The sequence below is a fragment of the Elephantulus edwardii genome, unplaced genomic scaffold, assembly GCF_000299155.1.
Source record: "Elephantulus edwardii isolate Elephantulus edwardi_28Jun2011 unplaced genomic scaffold, EleEdw1.0 scaffold00252, whole genome shotgun sequence".
Lineage (NCBI taxonomy): Eukaryota > Metazoa > Chordata > Mammalia > Macroscelidea > Macroscelididae > Elephantulus > Elephantulus edwardii.
Genome location: NW_006400002.1, coordinates 1,336,992 through 1,353,703, shown reverse-complemented (window position 1 = coordinate 1,353,703; position 16,712 = coordinate 1,336,992).

Genomic DNA, 16,712 nt, shown 5'->3' with positions numbered 1-16,712 from the left:
AATCTTTAAAAATATCCTTTTCACCTTCCAATGTGTCAGATCATTTAATCTGTGAAATGAACTGCATTTATTATGTAATGGTGTGGGTGTCCACACAGTGTTAACAGTCAGACATTTGTAATGGTCAATATAGCAGAGAGGTTGTGGGCTTTCTCACCAAAGTGTGAGAATCCAGCCCAAAGCAAAGTCAATTGACATTCTGTTTTGCCAGGACAATCTTGTCACAAGCAAAGATGTGATTGATACTCCTCCGGCTTTGAAAGATTAAAAAAAGAACATAAGAGCTCCAGCATAACCCCCTGGGCACCTGGTCTCTGGAATTCCTTGCTGTCTGACTTGCTTTGTCTTGCAAAGTGCCACTTCTTAGAACCTTGCTCCATGCTACTGCAGATAAGGATGCTCTGGTTAATTTTTAAAAAGTTTCCATAAAAAATGGATCAGTGAGCTAATTTTAACTGTAAAATTCACAGGTAGCATAATGCTCAAAGCCCAGTAAAACACAAGGATCTGTGGAGTATAAAATTGCATGCATAGAATCATTGTTGTTGCTGGGTACTGCTGCGTTGGAACCGACCCATAGCTGACCCTCTGGTGGGTTTTCAGAGGCTGTTAATTGCACAGAAGATTATTCATCCTTCTCCCTCAGACCAGCTGGTGGGTCTGAATCAAGTACCTGCAAGATTGCAGCATAATTTCTTGTGATGCAGTCATGAGAGGTCCCTCTTACAACTCTACTAAAAACAACAACAACAACCATCACAACCAAGCAGGAAGCAAATCAAAACCATTGCTCTTAAGTCAGTTTTGATTCATGGACCCACCACTTGCTACAGAGTAGGCTTGGGCACCCTAACATTTTCTGGGCTATAGGTCAGAATCTACTTGACAGCACCCAACAGCAATCGATGTGCTTGACAGCTAACCTGAAGATTGGTGGGCTGAACTTGGGTAGTGGTTAGGAGTTGCACTGCCAAGGCAAAGGTGTGCAGTTCGGATCCAACAGCTCCTCCGCAGGAGAAGGTGAGGTATTTTCCTCCCTTGTGATTTAGTGCTTCTCAAAACCTACTGAAGGGTCAGCTATGTGTCAGTTCCAACTTGAAGGTACATAACATTAATAGTAGTACCATGGAATAAAAGGCCTGGTGATCAGCATCTGTTAAAATTATAGCCAAGACATCTTAGGTAGCATGTCTACTCTGTGGCACGTGAGATCACCATGAGTTGGAGAAAACTTGACAGTAAATAACAACAACCACAATCCTTGTGGCAGTAGGTGAATCCAGGGCTGTCAACTCAGTTCCAGCTCCTAAGAAGCCTCTACCAGGTTTTGAGGCTGTAAATCTTTATGGAAAGGGACTTTACATCTTTCTCCCAAGAAGAGGGTGGTGATTTCAACCTGACTTTCCTACTAGCAGCTTGATGTGTTTGTTACACGTGTTGCACGAAGTAACAAGAGCTCCTTGGAAGTAGGTGGCCAGGCCTTTCCTTCTCCTGCACTGCTGAGGCTGAGCGGGTTAGAACCATCAGTCTTTCAATGATTAGTAGTTAGTAATTGAGTGCAAGCAATTTGCATTACCTTTGAGCATGAGAAGGAACATAGATAGCATCAGGATTGGAGGAAGATTCGCAGATGACACCACCCTGATTGCTCAAACTGAAGAGGACCTGAAGCACTTGCTGCAGAAGGTCAAAGACTGCAGCCTTCAATACAGATGGAAGCTCAACATCAGAAAACAAAGATTCTCACCACGGAGCCAATTGGCAAAATATTATGAATAGTGAAAAGATTGAGATTTTTAACAGTTTTAGTTTGCTTGGTTCCAAAAGCAACACTCTTGGTACCAGCAGCCAGGAAATCAAGAGACTAATTGCATTGGGAAAGTCAGCTATCAGGAACTTCTCCAGAGTACTGAAGAGCAATGATGTCAAGCTAGAGACTAGGGTGCACCTGATCTGGGCCCATAGTCTTCTCAATTGTGTGCTATGCATCAGAGAGCTGGACAGTGACTAGGGAAGTTAGAGAATTGATGCCTTTGAGCTGTGGTGCTGGAGAAGAGTGTTGAATATACCATGGAGTGCTAGAAGAACAAACGGGTTCATCTTGGAGAGGGTGAAACCAGACTACTCCTTGGAGGCAAGGATTCTGAAGCTTCTTCTGACATACTTTGGACATGTTGCAAGGAGGGACCATCCTTGGAGGGGGACGTCATGCTTGGGAGGGTGGAGGGACAGAGCAAGAGAGATAGACCCTTGATGAGATGGGTCGATTCAACTATTAGGGTAATGGGAGTAGGTGTGTCAGACAGTGTGATTGGCACAGGACAGAGCAGAATTTAGGGCTCCTGTACATAAGGTTGCTAGGAGTCGTAAGCGACTTGATAGCATATAAAAAAAACAAAACAGGGGAGCTCTGGTGGCCTAGTGGTAAGGAGCTGCAACTACAATCCCAGAGGTGCACGGTTCGAATCCACCAGATGCTCTGCCAGGGAAGGAGGGACAATCTCCTCCTGTACCAGTCAGATCTGATTTGATGGTACACTCACACAAAAATAATTTAAAAAAATTAAAAAAAACAATAATGAGCACCATAAAAACAAAAAGAGGGATGGATTTTTCAGTTATGACAGAATGAAGAGGTTTGACAAACCCTCTCATCTAAAGGTAATATTATACTGGACAATTATTTAAAACTCCATTCAGGGTTCTGGAAACAGATTGGAAACACACAATGCTTTGAGAGATGTTCGTTGATGAAGGACTGCTGACCTCCTTTGAGAACAGTGGAACTCTGTGGTATTCTTGTTGTGGGATACACTCTTCTCCTCATACAACAATCTGGGATGAGGCAGTGCTTTCACGGAGTGGATGGCTATGAAGTCAGCGATGTCACTGTTCGAAGGGCTGCCTTGATTTGGAGTTGAGGGCAAAAATTTCATATCTAATAGAGTTGTCGAAGTAACAAACAAACATGCAGTCCTTGATCTTCTACAGCAAGCAGAACTTCATATCCTCCTCACTTTCAATGAGCAAGATTGTACCATCTGCATAATCCAGGTTGTTGATAAGTCTTCCTCTGATCTTGATGCCACATTCTTCCTAGAGTCCAGCTTTGTAAGTTATTTCTTCAGCATACAGACTGAAGAGGTATGGAGAAAGGATATAATTCTGATGTATACTCTTCCTGGTTTTAAACCATGGAATGTTCCCCTTCTCTGTTTGGACAACAGCTTCTTTATCTAGGTGTAGATTTCTCTGGTGTTTAGAAGAAAAACTGAGGTGATTTATCTTAAAGCTGGACAAAAGACTATTTCTGCTGAGACTGTCATTGTCTTTTTTTATTTTATGAATATTTTATTAATTTTAATGAACATTTACAGAGATTTTGGATTTCCACTCATTCATTGTTGCATATAAAGTGAATGGAAAAGCAAATACCCCTACTTTCCTGAGATTGTGGTGCTACTGAGGGGTGAGCAACGGACTCAGAAGAGGAGCCAGAAATATAGCAGGGAATCTAGGGGAAAGAGAGCCTGAGGGACAAGCTCTTCATGCCCAGCTGACAGGGAGGCAGTGCTCACGTACAAGCAAGTCCTAGAAAGACCTGACAGAATAGTCAAGAAAGACACAAAAACCTGCCTGAATTTTTAATGCTTTCCTCAAACTACACTCACTGTTGGAGGGTGGAATCCTCCCTGGCCTGAGTGAGGGACATGAGCATCACGTAGATCAACCACTGGCTGGCTATCAAGCTGTGCAGACGTAGGGGCAGCTCGTAGGAAGCCAAGCTGACAAGTGACAACAGGAGTAAGGGAAAAACCCAAGGTGCAACACCAGTGGTTCGACATGGGGAAGGAGATAATCATGGACTGGGTCCAGATAATGACCCAAAGCAGAACCCAAATCAAGCCAGCAACCATGTTCAGAGGAAAAACAATTTGAATCCAAGATTTTGTTCAAAGAATAAGAATAAATTGAGTAATTAAAAAGTTTTAAAATAAAAGAAGCAGGAAATAAAATTTTTTAAAAAAAGAAGCAAGAAAGTGTGCTCAGAGGGAGAAAGATAGGCAATCTTCTCTCCTGCTATTTATAGTCTTGGAAACCCATGGATTTATGAATCATTTCCAACTTGACAGAAATGAGAGAGTGAGAGAACGAGAGAGAGAGAGAATTCATTATGCTTACTGTAATACTTCAAAGGAGTCTTAGTGGTTTAAAGGCTAAATACTAACCTGTTAACCAAAACTGATGGCTATGGATTTGTGTTTTTCATAAACTCTTAATAATTACAATAGTGTGGTGGTTCTGAAACATGCATGAATGGGGCAGAATATGAAGTTCAGATATTGCCCAAGTACTTGTATGAAGCTTTATATGATGAAAATTACAGCAAAGTGGTGCTGTTGTTGTTTTGTTGTGTACCATCAAGTCAGAACTGACCCAAACTCTGGTGAGTTTTCAGAAATAATAAATTGCATAAGAAGAGATTGTCCAACTTTCTCCCACTGAGCAACTGATGGATTCGAACTGCGCGCCTTTGGGACTGCAGCACAGTTTCTTACCATGAGGCCACCAGAACTCCCTTGGGGTAAATCATCAAAGGAGTTGTAGTAGTTTGATAATTTATTTACAAATTATCCCTAAAGGGATGAATTGTACAAAAACTACTGGGTAGTAAGTTAAAAAAAAGATAAGGCTGGATTCTACCTCACAACTTCCACCAGCATAAACTCCAAATAAGTTAAAAGATTCAAATATAAAAAAACCTTCACTATTAAAGTAAATCATAAGGTATTTTAATAATACTAAAGTGTAGAATGTCTCTCATGTGTGAGTCACATCCTAAAACCATAAAAATTGTAAAACATTATAAATTCAAATTTTTTCCCCCCAAATCTTGCATGATGAGAAAAACTGTGTTTCATTGACTGTGCAAAAGCATCCGACTGTGTGGATCACAACAAATTGTGGCTAACCCTGAGAAGAATGGGAATCCCAGATCACTTAACTGTGCTTATGTGAAAGCCATATTTGGATCAGGAAGCAGTCCTCAGAACAGAGCAAGAAAACACTGCATCTTTCTAAATCAGGAAAGGAGTGTGTCAGGGATGCATTCTGTCTCCAAAACTTTTCAATCTATATGCAGAAAAGATCATTCAGGAGGCTGGATTTTATGAGGAGGGATGTAGCATCAAGACTGGGGGAAGGCTTATCAACAACGTGTGTTATGAAGATGATACAACCTTGTTTGTTGAAACTGAGGAGGATCTGAGGCATTTGCTGCTGAAAGTCAAGGACTGCAGTCTTCAATATAGACTGAAGCTCAACATCAAGAAGACAAAGATTCTCACCACTGGGCCAGTTGATAGTACCATGATAGATGAAGAAGAGATTGAGGTTGTTAGCAATTTTAGCTTGCTCAGCTTCACAGTCAACACTGTTTGTACCAGCAGTGTTTTCACTGAATTGCATTAGGAAAATCTGCTGCCAGGGACCTCTCCAGAGTGCTGAGGATCAACAATGTCAGTCTAGAGACTAAGGTGTACCCGATCCAGCAGGCCATGGTCTTCACAATTGCTATGCATCAGAGAGCTGGCCAGTGACTTTAGGTGATAGGAAAAGAATCAATGCCTTTGAGTTGTGGTGCTGCAGAAGAATATTGACTATTCTATGGACTGCCAAGAGAACAAACAGGTTTGCCCTGGAGAGGGTGAAATCAATTTTCTCCCTAGAGTTAAGGATTTTGAAGCTCCATCTCATATATTTTAAGCATGTTGCCAGGAGGGACCAGTCCTTGGAGAAGAGGATAATCATGCTTGGAAGGGTGGAGGGACAGCCCAGGAGAGGAAGACCCTGGATGAGAGGGAGTGACACAGTAACTGGGGTAATGAGGGTAAATGTGTAGGAGCCAGTGAGTCTGGCTCCAGGATAGGGCAGGGTTCAGAGCTGTAAGTTGCAGGCAACTCAATAGCACATGACAACAACAACAATACAAAGGAAAGTACTAAGGCTAACATTAAGAAGAATTGGAATCCTAAGCACTTAATTGTGCTCATGAGAAATATGCACCTAGATAAAGAAGCTGTTGTCCAAACAGAGAAGGGGAACATTCCATGGTTTAAAACCAGGAAGAGTATACATCAGAATTACATCCTTTCTCCATACCTCTTCAGTCTGTATGCTGAAGAAATAACTTACAAAGCTGGACTCTAGGAAGAATGTGGCATCAAGATCAGAGGAAGACTTATCAACAACCTGGATTATGCAGATGGTACAATCTTGCTCATTGAAAGTGAGGAGGATATGAAGTTCTGCTTGCTGTAGAAGATCCAGGACTGCAGCCTCTAGTATGGATTTCATCTCAACATCAAGAAAACAAACGTCCTCACCATAGGACCAGCAGTCAACATTATGATAGGTGAAGAGAGAGTCAACAATCAATGTCTTTGCTCTCAACAGTCAGGACCTCAGAAGTATTGCCTTTAGCAAGTCTACAGCCAGGGATCTCTCCAAAATGCTGAAGAGCAAAGATACCAATTTGAAGGCTAAGGTGTGCCTGATTCAGGTCATGGTCTTCTCAATCACCTACTATGCATCGAAGAGCTGGACAATGAACCAGGATTACAAAAGACATGATGTCTTTGAGTTGTGGTCTGGAGGAAAGTACTGAATATCCCACGGACTGCCAAAAGAACAAACAGTCTTTGAAAAAGTGCACAGTGGTCCTTAGAGGCAAAGATGTCTTTTATACTCTGGACATGTAGATAGGTGAGGTTATTTCTTGGAAAGGGACATTGTGTTTGGAAAGATGGAGGGCAGCAAAGGAGAGGAAAACTCCCAATGTGGTGGATTAACACAGTGATTTGAGCAAAGGATTTTAGTGTATCAGAGATGATTAGGATGGTAAAGGATAGGGCTGGGTTATGGGGTTGCTATGAGTCATACTCTACTTGATAGCACCTAACAACAATAAAAATGACTAATTTAATTACAGAAAATACTAATGCCAAGTCTGGATTGGAGAAGAAGTGAAAAAGAGTGGGTAGAGGCTGAAAAGTATGGACAGGAAGTGAAAAAGCAGGGACAGGAAAGAGAAAAAAAGGATATTGAAAGTATTGCAAGGCAGTACTCATATTTAGAAGGACTACTTTTGTTGCTTCCCTTTTTCTTGATTTTAATAAGGTATGAATGGTTGAAATGAGAATAAAAGGCCAATGTTAATTCCTATGTGCTATAAATAATGAAGCCATCGTGTTTGGAAGAAAAGGAAGAGCTGATCATGGCCTGCATGTGTGTCCTGCTGGGGGCAAGGTGGTGTGCAGCCAGGAGCAGGGACACATCTTGGCCAGATTCCTAGTAAGCTTCTCCCCAAATCCCAGTGTAACAAGATGTCCCTGTGAAGGACCTGGTACCCTCTACCTGTTCCTCCACCTGGAGGAATGCCTATATAATTTGTGAAGACCGGTGCAAAATGAAAATGTGTGAGTCATTGTTCAGACAGTACTAAGAACTTTAACACAACCACAGCACATTGTCAAGCCTCCCGTGGGGGCCTCCTGCAGGGTCCTTCTGGGTACAGGGCCCTCCTTGCAGCTCCCATACAGTTGCATGAGGACAGTTTGCCCTGCCCACCTGACAGCACCCTGGGGTCTGTTCTTGTCCTTCCAAAGGCAAGGAAAAATAGCCATCCTTTAGGAACACAGATGCTGTTGTTTGAAGGAATGGCAGATGGGCTGCAGGCAGCAACTTTCTGTTTGGCCTCCTGTCAATCACAGAAAAGGCCTGCAGCACAAAGCCTAGTCTGCATAGATAAGAATCTTTTCCACCAACACATTGGCAGAAAGTTTCGCTGCAGGGAGGGTTTCTGCAGCTCTTCTTGAGGCTGAAGCCTGTCTGGAGGTCTGCTCAAAGAGTAGGGGTTTGTGTTAGCCAGCAAGGTCCAGGTAGGAAGCAACAGGGAATATTCTAGAGCTGGCTTGCTGCGCTCTTCTCATACCCTCCTTTGCCAGGATGCTTTCTTTTAAGCCTCAATGGGCTTGTCCCTTCTCTAAAAGGAAAAGCTGCACCCTACTTATAGTTTCAATTATGTGCTTGTATGCCAAGCTCAAGGGTGGTAGGTTGAATGTACTCATTGGCATTGGGGAAGGAAAGCCTGGAAATACGCATCTGCAAAGATCACAGCCAACTGTTGTTATTCTGCAGAGTGCAGCTGTGCTCTGTTCCCCAAGGAGATGCCTTGACAACATGAACTGGAACTGACACCACCGGCCTTCATTTCTTTCTTCTTTCACAACAGTTGTCCTTGGTCCAATTCCATTATGTCTTGAAGTGGAATTAGAAATCCATCGGACCCAGGTAACCAAGCTTCTGAGACCTCTCATTCCATTTTCTCTTCAGATAAATTATCTCATAAATCAGAAAGGAAACAAGAATCATCAGAGTGTGGTTTGATATTGGGGTCTAGATATGTAGATGTTGTTAGGAACCTTTGAGTCGAGCAAGACTCGGAGTGACCCTGTGAACAACAGATCTGAACCCTGTCCTGTCCTGTGTCGTCCTCATAGTCCCTGACACGCTTGAGTCCATTGTCATACAGTTCTGTGTCAATCCACTTGGTCAAGGGTCTTTTTCTCTTTCACCATCCAAAGCATCACGTCCCTCTCGAATGAATAGCCTCTCCTAGCAACATGCCCAAAATACATAACATGCTCCAAAGAACACTCTGGCTGCACGTTCTCAAAAATATATCTTTTTGTTATTTTGGCAGTCTCTGGGATTTTCAGTACTCTTCTCTAACACCACAGCTCAAAGACATCAATTCTTCTGTCATCTTTATTCATGTCCAGCTTTCATCATACCTGAGACATGCCTATAAATGTCTTGGTTATTAGCACATGGTCTCAGTGGGAGGGGTTTGCACTTCTGACAATAATCCTGAGTCATACACTTTAAAGACTATCACAGTCAGGGCCATATTATGACTTTGATAGGGCTTCAGCATTTTTGCCTGTGTTGAGACCATTTCACAAAACAAAACAAAACAATAACAAAACCCCATCATACCAAGAGAATTAAATGTTATATTTTAAAATTGTATTGGTATAAAGGCAAAATCATTAGTATAATACATGAGAACATCTTATCTGATTAAAAGTTTCTTTTCCCCCCTTGTGATTTTAAGAGAAAGATTTGTGGGCCTCAGCACTGTACTGGATGGAGAAGTTGGCCCTGACAGACTGAGCATTCTGTCCTCGGCCAACCAAAGCAGCCCCAGATACCATCTTAGCCTCAAAAGGGACTCGAGCCCTGCAGACATTGAAGGCCTTTCCCGGGGGCGGGGGGGGGTGTCTGAAAGAAATGTGTTCTGATCATTTTGCCTGTGTGACATACAAGAGACAGATAGAGATGGGGCAAAAATCTCCTATGCTTAATAGGCAAATGTTTAGAGAGGGGAAAAGATTTTTTTTCTTAATTTGCTTGAAATGTACAAATCTTATGGCCTTTTTATTTAAACGTTCATAGACATTTTGCTTTATAATATTAATTCCAATTCATCAGTGCAATTTGTTACAATGTCTAAGAAAACCTTTATCATGTATTGCTAAGGCGAAACGATTTTGGCAGAGACCATCATTAAAAGTAAGATGGTGTCCGATTTGGAAGCAGTTCGCCACACAGCCATGCTCCTTACTGAAATGTCAGCAGCCTAGCCCTGGGGTTTGGCAAAGTTTATGGCACAGTAAGTTGGTTTAAGCCTGGACTCAGGTTGCCTGAGGGACAGTCCAGATGGTCAGCCAGCTTCAGTGCCAGAAACACTAGGCTTGTGAGTAGGCCAGCTAGTCTTATGTGCTTCACCCTTGTATTTCTAACTCTGCCCCTTTGCCCATGAAGAAACCACTAGGAAAAAGAGACTGGAATATATCCAGTACTTTATAGTTGTCCCTGTTACCCTTTACAACTGTGACAAGCAGGCTCGGTTAGATGGCCCCTCCTCCAGAAAACTGCTCTCTCCTTCCTCTCTACACTTATTCAGTATTTTAACTCTTTGTTGCTACATTTTTCTCCTCAGTAGACTGTGAGCAATCTGAGGGCAGGAACCATATCTTCACCAGCACATTGACTGTCTGACCTGCACTGGATGAGTGACACATGAGTGACAAATGTCTGTGCCATAAATGTGCACAAGAATTCATTCATGCATGCAGCTGTCAGATTACCCAATAAGGAAGGTAGTGAGGGCTTATTTGTGCTTACTTAGTAAACTGAAATGAATAATTTCACAATTTTTTCATCACATCCAAGATCCTGCTTCTAGGTATGACTGCCATCCGTCCCTCTCCCAACCCCACAGTACTTTTCCTATAAAAATCAAAACCTCTTTTCAAATATATAATCTCTGACAAGGATGGAGAGAAGCAAGATAAGCACAGGCTTACTTGTATTTCCTTACTAATCTGTAGTGAACAATTTCACATGGGATTCACCTTTCAACAAAGAATCATAATGACAGAAAATGTACTATCAGCAGAGGACCAGTTGCCTTTGATTGTTTGACCGTCAGCCACATGTTAGTCAGTAGAATTGTGTTTAAGGATAGAAATGTGCTCTGTAGGATTTTCAGTGGCTGATTTTTCAGAATTAGTTCACTAGGCTCCGGAGTTGATTCTGTTGTTCTTGTTGTTGTTATGTGCTGTCAAGTCACTTGCATCTCATAGCGACCCTATGTACAAGAGCCCTAAACCCTGCTCTATCCTACACACACACTCCCACCACCCTAATCACAGAATCGATCCATATCATCGAGGCTCTTTCTCTCCTGCACCTTCCCTCCACTCTCCCAAACATGATGTCCCTCTCCAAGGTCCAGTCCCTCCTTGCAACATGCCCAAAGTATGTCAGAGGAAGCTTCAGAATCCTTGATTCCAAGGAGCATTGCAGCTTCATCCTTTCCAGGACAAACCTGTTTGTTCTCCTAGCAGTCCATGATATATTCAACACTTTTCTCAAGCACCACAGTTCTAAGGCATCAATTATCTTTCTACCACCCTAGTCACTGTCCAGCTCTCCAATGCATAGCACGTAATTGCGAAGACTATAGCCTGGATCAGGCGCACCTTAGTCTCCAGCCTGACCTCATTGCTCTTCAGTACTCTGAGAGGTCCCTGACAACTGACTTTTCCAATATAATTAATCTCTTGATTTTCTGGCTGCTGGTACCAAGAGTGTTGACTGTGAGTGGATCTAGCAACCCAGCGCATGAACCATGTGCACTTGTTAGGATGCCTAGGCAATTAGCTCGCTGGAGGAAAATGGTAAATCTCTTTCTGTGCAATTTACTGTCTCTGAAAAATGCTGGCGGGTCAGCTATGAAATGGTTCTGTCTCGATAGCATGAAACAACAAGGTAGTAAATGGAAAAACTTAAATTCAACAGCTGTCGACTTGGAACAGACTCATATCCCACCCTCCATTAGGTTGAGGCTGTAAATCACACAAGAAGAGTTTGCTCACCTTCCTCCTGGAGCCACTGGTGAATCCACACCACTACATCCTTGGGTTAGCCGCACAGCTGCTTACAGACTGCACCACCAGGGCTCCCTAGGCAGTTAATTCTTTCTCTCATTGCTTTCAAGTCCACCAACTCATAGCTTGACCCTACATTGAGCTTCAAGGCTGTAAATAACACAGGAGAAGATTGCTCATCTTTCTCGTATGGAGCTGCTGGTGGATTCAAACCAACAGGGAGCCACAGTCTTGGGTTAGTAGCACAATACCCAATGCGAGAGAATAGACTTTATGAGGAAAGAGAATTAAAAGCAGAGGAAAGAGTTGAAGTAAAGGGTATTGCCTCCCATTCCTATTCTGTTGTGCAAGAATTCGGAGCAACTGGAAGGAGGTTAATGATAATAATAATAGCATATTTGCTGTTGTTGTTGCTTGACTCAGAGCTGACCCTCCAATGAGTTTTCAGAGGCAGTAAATCTTACAGGAGGAGATTGTCTATCCTTCTTTCTTGGAGCAACTGGTGGATTTGAACCACATACTGTTGGAATTGCAGTGCAGTTTCTTACCACTAGGTTACTAGAGTTCCCTTTAGGATATTTATTACAATTTAAATAATTTTTTTAAACTACTGTAAGAGATGTTGTGAGGAGAGACTGGTCCTTGGAGAAGGACATCGTGCTTGGGAGGGTGGAGGGACAGCGCAGGAGGGGAAGGCCCTCTATGAGGTAGATTGATTCAGTGACTGGGATAATCGGATGGGAGTGTCAGAGACAATGCGATTGGCACAGGACAGAGCAGAGTTTAGGGCTGTTGTACATAGGGTCGCTATGAGTTGCAAGCGACTCGACGGCACATTACAACAACAACAAACAATAACTGTAAGAGATCAGCTGGCACAGTGGACAGAAAGCTATGCTACCAAGCCAAAGGTGGGTGACTTTTAATCCGTGGCCCTCGGGCCTGTCTTTCATTGTTTTTGTTCAGACATTCTTCTAGGTTGTATAGCCCTGGTGCACAAGTTGCCATACAGCAGTCACTTTTGGTTGCTGTGAGGCTGAATACTGTGACACTGATGTGTCAAATGTGTTAATGGTTGGCTACCCAATGTGGACAGAGAGTCGGGTGGAGCTCCCCAATTAAAACAAGCTTGGAAGGAAGAGTGGAATCCACTTCCATAATAGCTTGCCTGGAAACCCTATGAACCTGGAGAGAGGATGAGAGACACCCAAGTGTTGAGGACTCTCCTTCATAGGGTCGCTATGAGTCGCCTGCGACTCCACGGCACTTAACAACAACAATAACAACAACAACAACAATATTTGTGTAATGCCTTTTTTATTCTCTAGACTGTGAGCTCCAGGATGGTAAATATATCGGTGGTTTTCATCTCTGTTCCCAGCGCCTAGCAGAGCACTGAACATAGCGGGTACTCACTAAGTACTTTAAAAAGTGATTTAAAGGATTCCTCAAAGTCTCTGTCTCCTATAGATAAGCATCCAATATCTTCAATGAGTAAACACTCCAATATGCTAAAGAGCAAGGATGTCAGTGTAAGACTAAAATGTGCCTGTTCCATGCCATGGTTTGTTTGCTTTTTCTCTAATTGCTCCCTATGCATCTGGAAGTTGGACAATGAATAAGGATGACAGAAGAAGATGCCTTTGAATAGTAGTATTGGAGTAGAGTCCTCAATATGGGTTGTCATGAGAACAGACAAGTCTGTGTTGGAGGAAATGCAGCTGGAGTGCTCCTTAGAGGCAAAGATGATGAAACTTCTTCTCACATAGTGTGGCCATGTTATCATGATCAGCCAGCTAGAAAACCCCCATCGAGCTTGGAAAGGGGGAAGGTCAAAGAAAGGAAGCTCTTAATGAGCTCTTCGTACTGACAGATTGACAATAGCTGGACACTTGCACATGGGGGAGATTGTGAGGACGGCACAGGCTAGGGCAAGGTTCAGTTGTCTACAGCGTTGCTATGAGTTGTAGTGAACTCGAACACTTAACAGCAAAAACAATATCTTCATCTCAGGATCATCGAGAGGAATAATTTTTTATAAAATATGTATGAACTTATTAGGTGCTAAACAATTATTATATTAATTCATTATTATAATTAAGAAAACCACAGAAATCAAGGGCCTATTCTGTGTTAAGTCCTGAGCAAAAAGAGATCACTAAACATGGAGTGAGTCAGAGATGATGGGTATGGTATGGAATAGGGCAGGGTTCAGGTCGACTGTTCATAGGGTCAGCCTGGGTCTTACTCATTAGACCGTACCTAATAGTAAAAACAAACATACAGAAAAACGCACCCTCTAGAAGGAGTTACGGTTTAAATTTCAGTGTCACCCTTTCCACTACTGACTGTCCTTCATCTAAGAACCTTGTTAAATTCCAAACCCCTCTCCCAATTCTTCCCCTTGCTGCCCTGCACCCACCAGCAACCCCTGTAATCGCAAAGGCTAGTCTCCAATTCCACCACCAGATGGCAGCACAAAGCCCATCACTGGGGAGGGAACCTGTAAGGCTCATCAGGAACAGGTGAGTGCCCTGTGCAAGGTCTCTGAAGCGCCTTGGAAGGAGTAGACTCGGGTCCTCCCCCACCAACCTTGATTTGCTCCTTGGGAGTTCCAGTTAATGCTTTGAATATCTGTTCTTTCTTTTTCCTTTCCAACTCCCAGGCTCTTCCACCCTCTCTCAACACCCAACAGGTCTCCTGTTCAAGATCCTACTCCCTTCTTCCTAGTCCTGCTCTCTCACAGAGTTCCTTATTGCTTTTTGTGGACCCTGCTGGGTCTTTAAGGTGCCTTCCCACTACATCTATATCTTATGAACCTTCAACAATAGTTCATAACGTCTACTCTGTGTTCACTGACATCATTCCCTGTTCCGAAAGCTCACATATCCATGCTCTAAATACTGTCCCTCTTTGTCTCTTCCTTTCTCAAAGCCCATCTATAGGCCACCTCCTGCAGATCTGTCCAGTTGACACTGGTGATGACTCACTTTTCTTTGTGCTCCATCCACACTTCCTTTCTTGGTAAATTTCTGGGTATCAGACTTAGGTTGACCTAGTTGTATGATGCTTTATCATAAGCAATTATCAAGTGTTTCCTTCTTCCCCAAGAGGTTGAGCAAGTACCAATCTTTCACTTAAAAAAAATAGATAAACTTTTGTTTAAACTGCCCCTCCCCTCATCAGCCTTTAATAATGTCTTCAGGGAAAACTATTCAACATATTGTATAAAGAGGATATGAAAAGTGGGAAATGGTAGTGTTTGTGGTCAGATTATTTTCTACCCAACTCTAAAAGTTGTGACAAACCCAGCAATATAACACACACACACACACACACACACAGAGAGAGAGAGAGAGAGAGAGAGAGAGTCAGTTAGGTCTTCCAATTTCTTTAGATTATTATAAACAATTCATTCTCACTAATTATATTATAAAAGTCTTTTTGATGAAAGGTCAAGAATCTCTTTTTTGAGATACAAGGGTCTAGTAGAGCTGGTAACCAGAAGTTTAACTTAAAAAGAAAAACATCTGGAAAGTTTTTATTAATATAACATAGTCTGAGTAGTCTCAAAAAACTGGCGGGGAAAAGGTTTCCTTGTTTCATTTTATTGTTGTTGTGTGCCATTGAATCAGAACCAACTCATAGTTGACCTTCCAGTGAGTTTTTAGAGTAAATGACGCAAGAGAGATTGCCCATTCTTCTTCCACAGTGCAGATGGTGGGTTTGAACCAAGTGCCTTTGGATGACAGCACAATTTCTTACTAGTACACCACCAGAGATCTGCTGTTGTTGTGTGCCATCAAATCACTTGTGACTCATAGCAACCCTGTGAATAACAGCTTGAACCCTGCCCTATCTTGAACCAGTTTCATTGTCTCCAACACACCGACCTCTTGCTACCCCAGTCACGAGTCAATCCATATGTCATCCAGGGTCTTTCTTTCCTGCAATGTCCCTCTATCCTTTCAAGCATGATGTCTTTCTCCAAGGACTGGTTTCTCCTGGCAAAATATCCAAAGTATGTGAGATGGAGTTTCAAAGTCTTAGCCTCCAAGGAGAAACATGGTTTTACCCTCTCCAAGATAGACTTGTCCTCTTAGCAGTCCATAGTATGTTCAATACTCTTCTCTAGCACTACAACTCAAAGACATCAATTCTTTTTCTATCATCCTTAGTCATTGTCCAGCTCTCTGATGCATAGCAAGTAATTGCTAAGTAACTGGATCAAGTGCACCTTAGTCTCTAGACTGACATCATTGCTCTTTAGTACTCAGGAGAGTTCCCTGACAGCAGATTTTCCCAGTGCAATTAATCTTTTGATTTTCTGGCTGCTAGTACCAAGAGTGTTGATTGTGGAACCAAGCAAGCTGAAGCTGTTAACAATCTCAAATTTTTCTCCATCTGTTATGATGCTGATGATAATCTTTGTTTATCTTCTCAAGTTGAGCTTCAATCCATATTGAAAGCTGCATTCCTTGACATTCTGCAGCAAATGCCTCAGGTACTCCTCAGTTTCAACAAGCAAGTCTATGTCATCAGCATAAATAGAGATGGATGAGGTGGAATGCCTTGTATGTTAATGGAAATAGCCCTCAGGATAAAAGCTTTTCTTTTTCTAAAGAGGCTAGGCCTAAGCAAGTTCTAAAGTCTTGTATGAATGTGAATAAAACTTCAGGAAAAAGGCAATATCCCTGGGAGTTTTTGGGCATGTGATGTATACTTTGGTGGTTTGAAAGTTCATAGGAAAGCCAATAGCTTTTAAGATGAAATCTGGACTTACGGCAAGACTCCAAAGGAAGTCAGGTGAAGTGTCTGCAAATCATATACTCTCTATGCCTTGAGCTCCAAAGCGACAGTCATTGATGGGTGCAAGGGAGAAAGAAGGAGACACGTGTCAAGTGTAGGAATGAGGGAAGAGAGCACCATGAAGAAGAAACATGAGATGAAATTGATCTAGTTCTGCCCACTTCTACCATTAAGACTCTTTAATAAACAGAACAGGAAGGAGGATATTGTAAAAGCCAAAGCCCCAGAGAAATTGGACTTTAATTCTTCTTGGGAATCTAATACCTTCTGAGGCTTACAAAGAAAACCCAATCTTTTCATTCAGTCATTTTCTCATTTAGCCAGAACACTGTAATGAGAACACTGATTGGCCTGTAGGAACTGGGAACCCAAGATAGAGTTCAG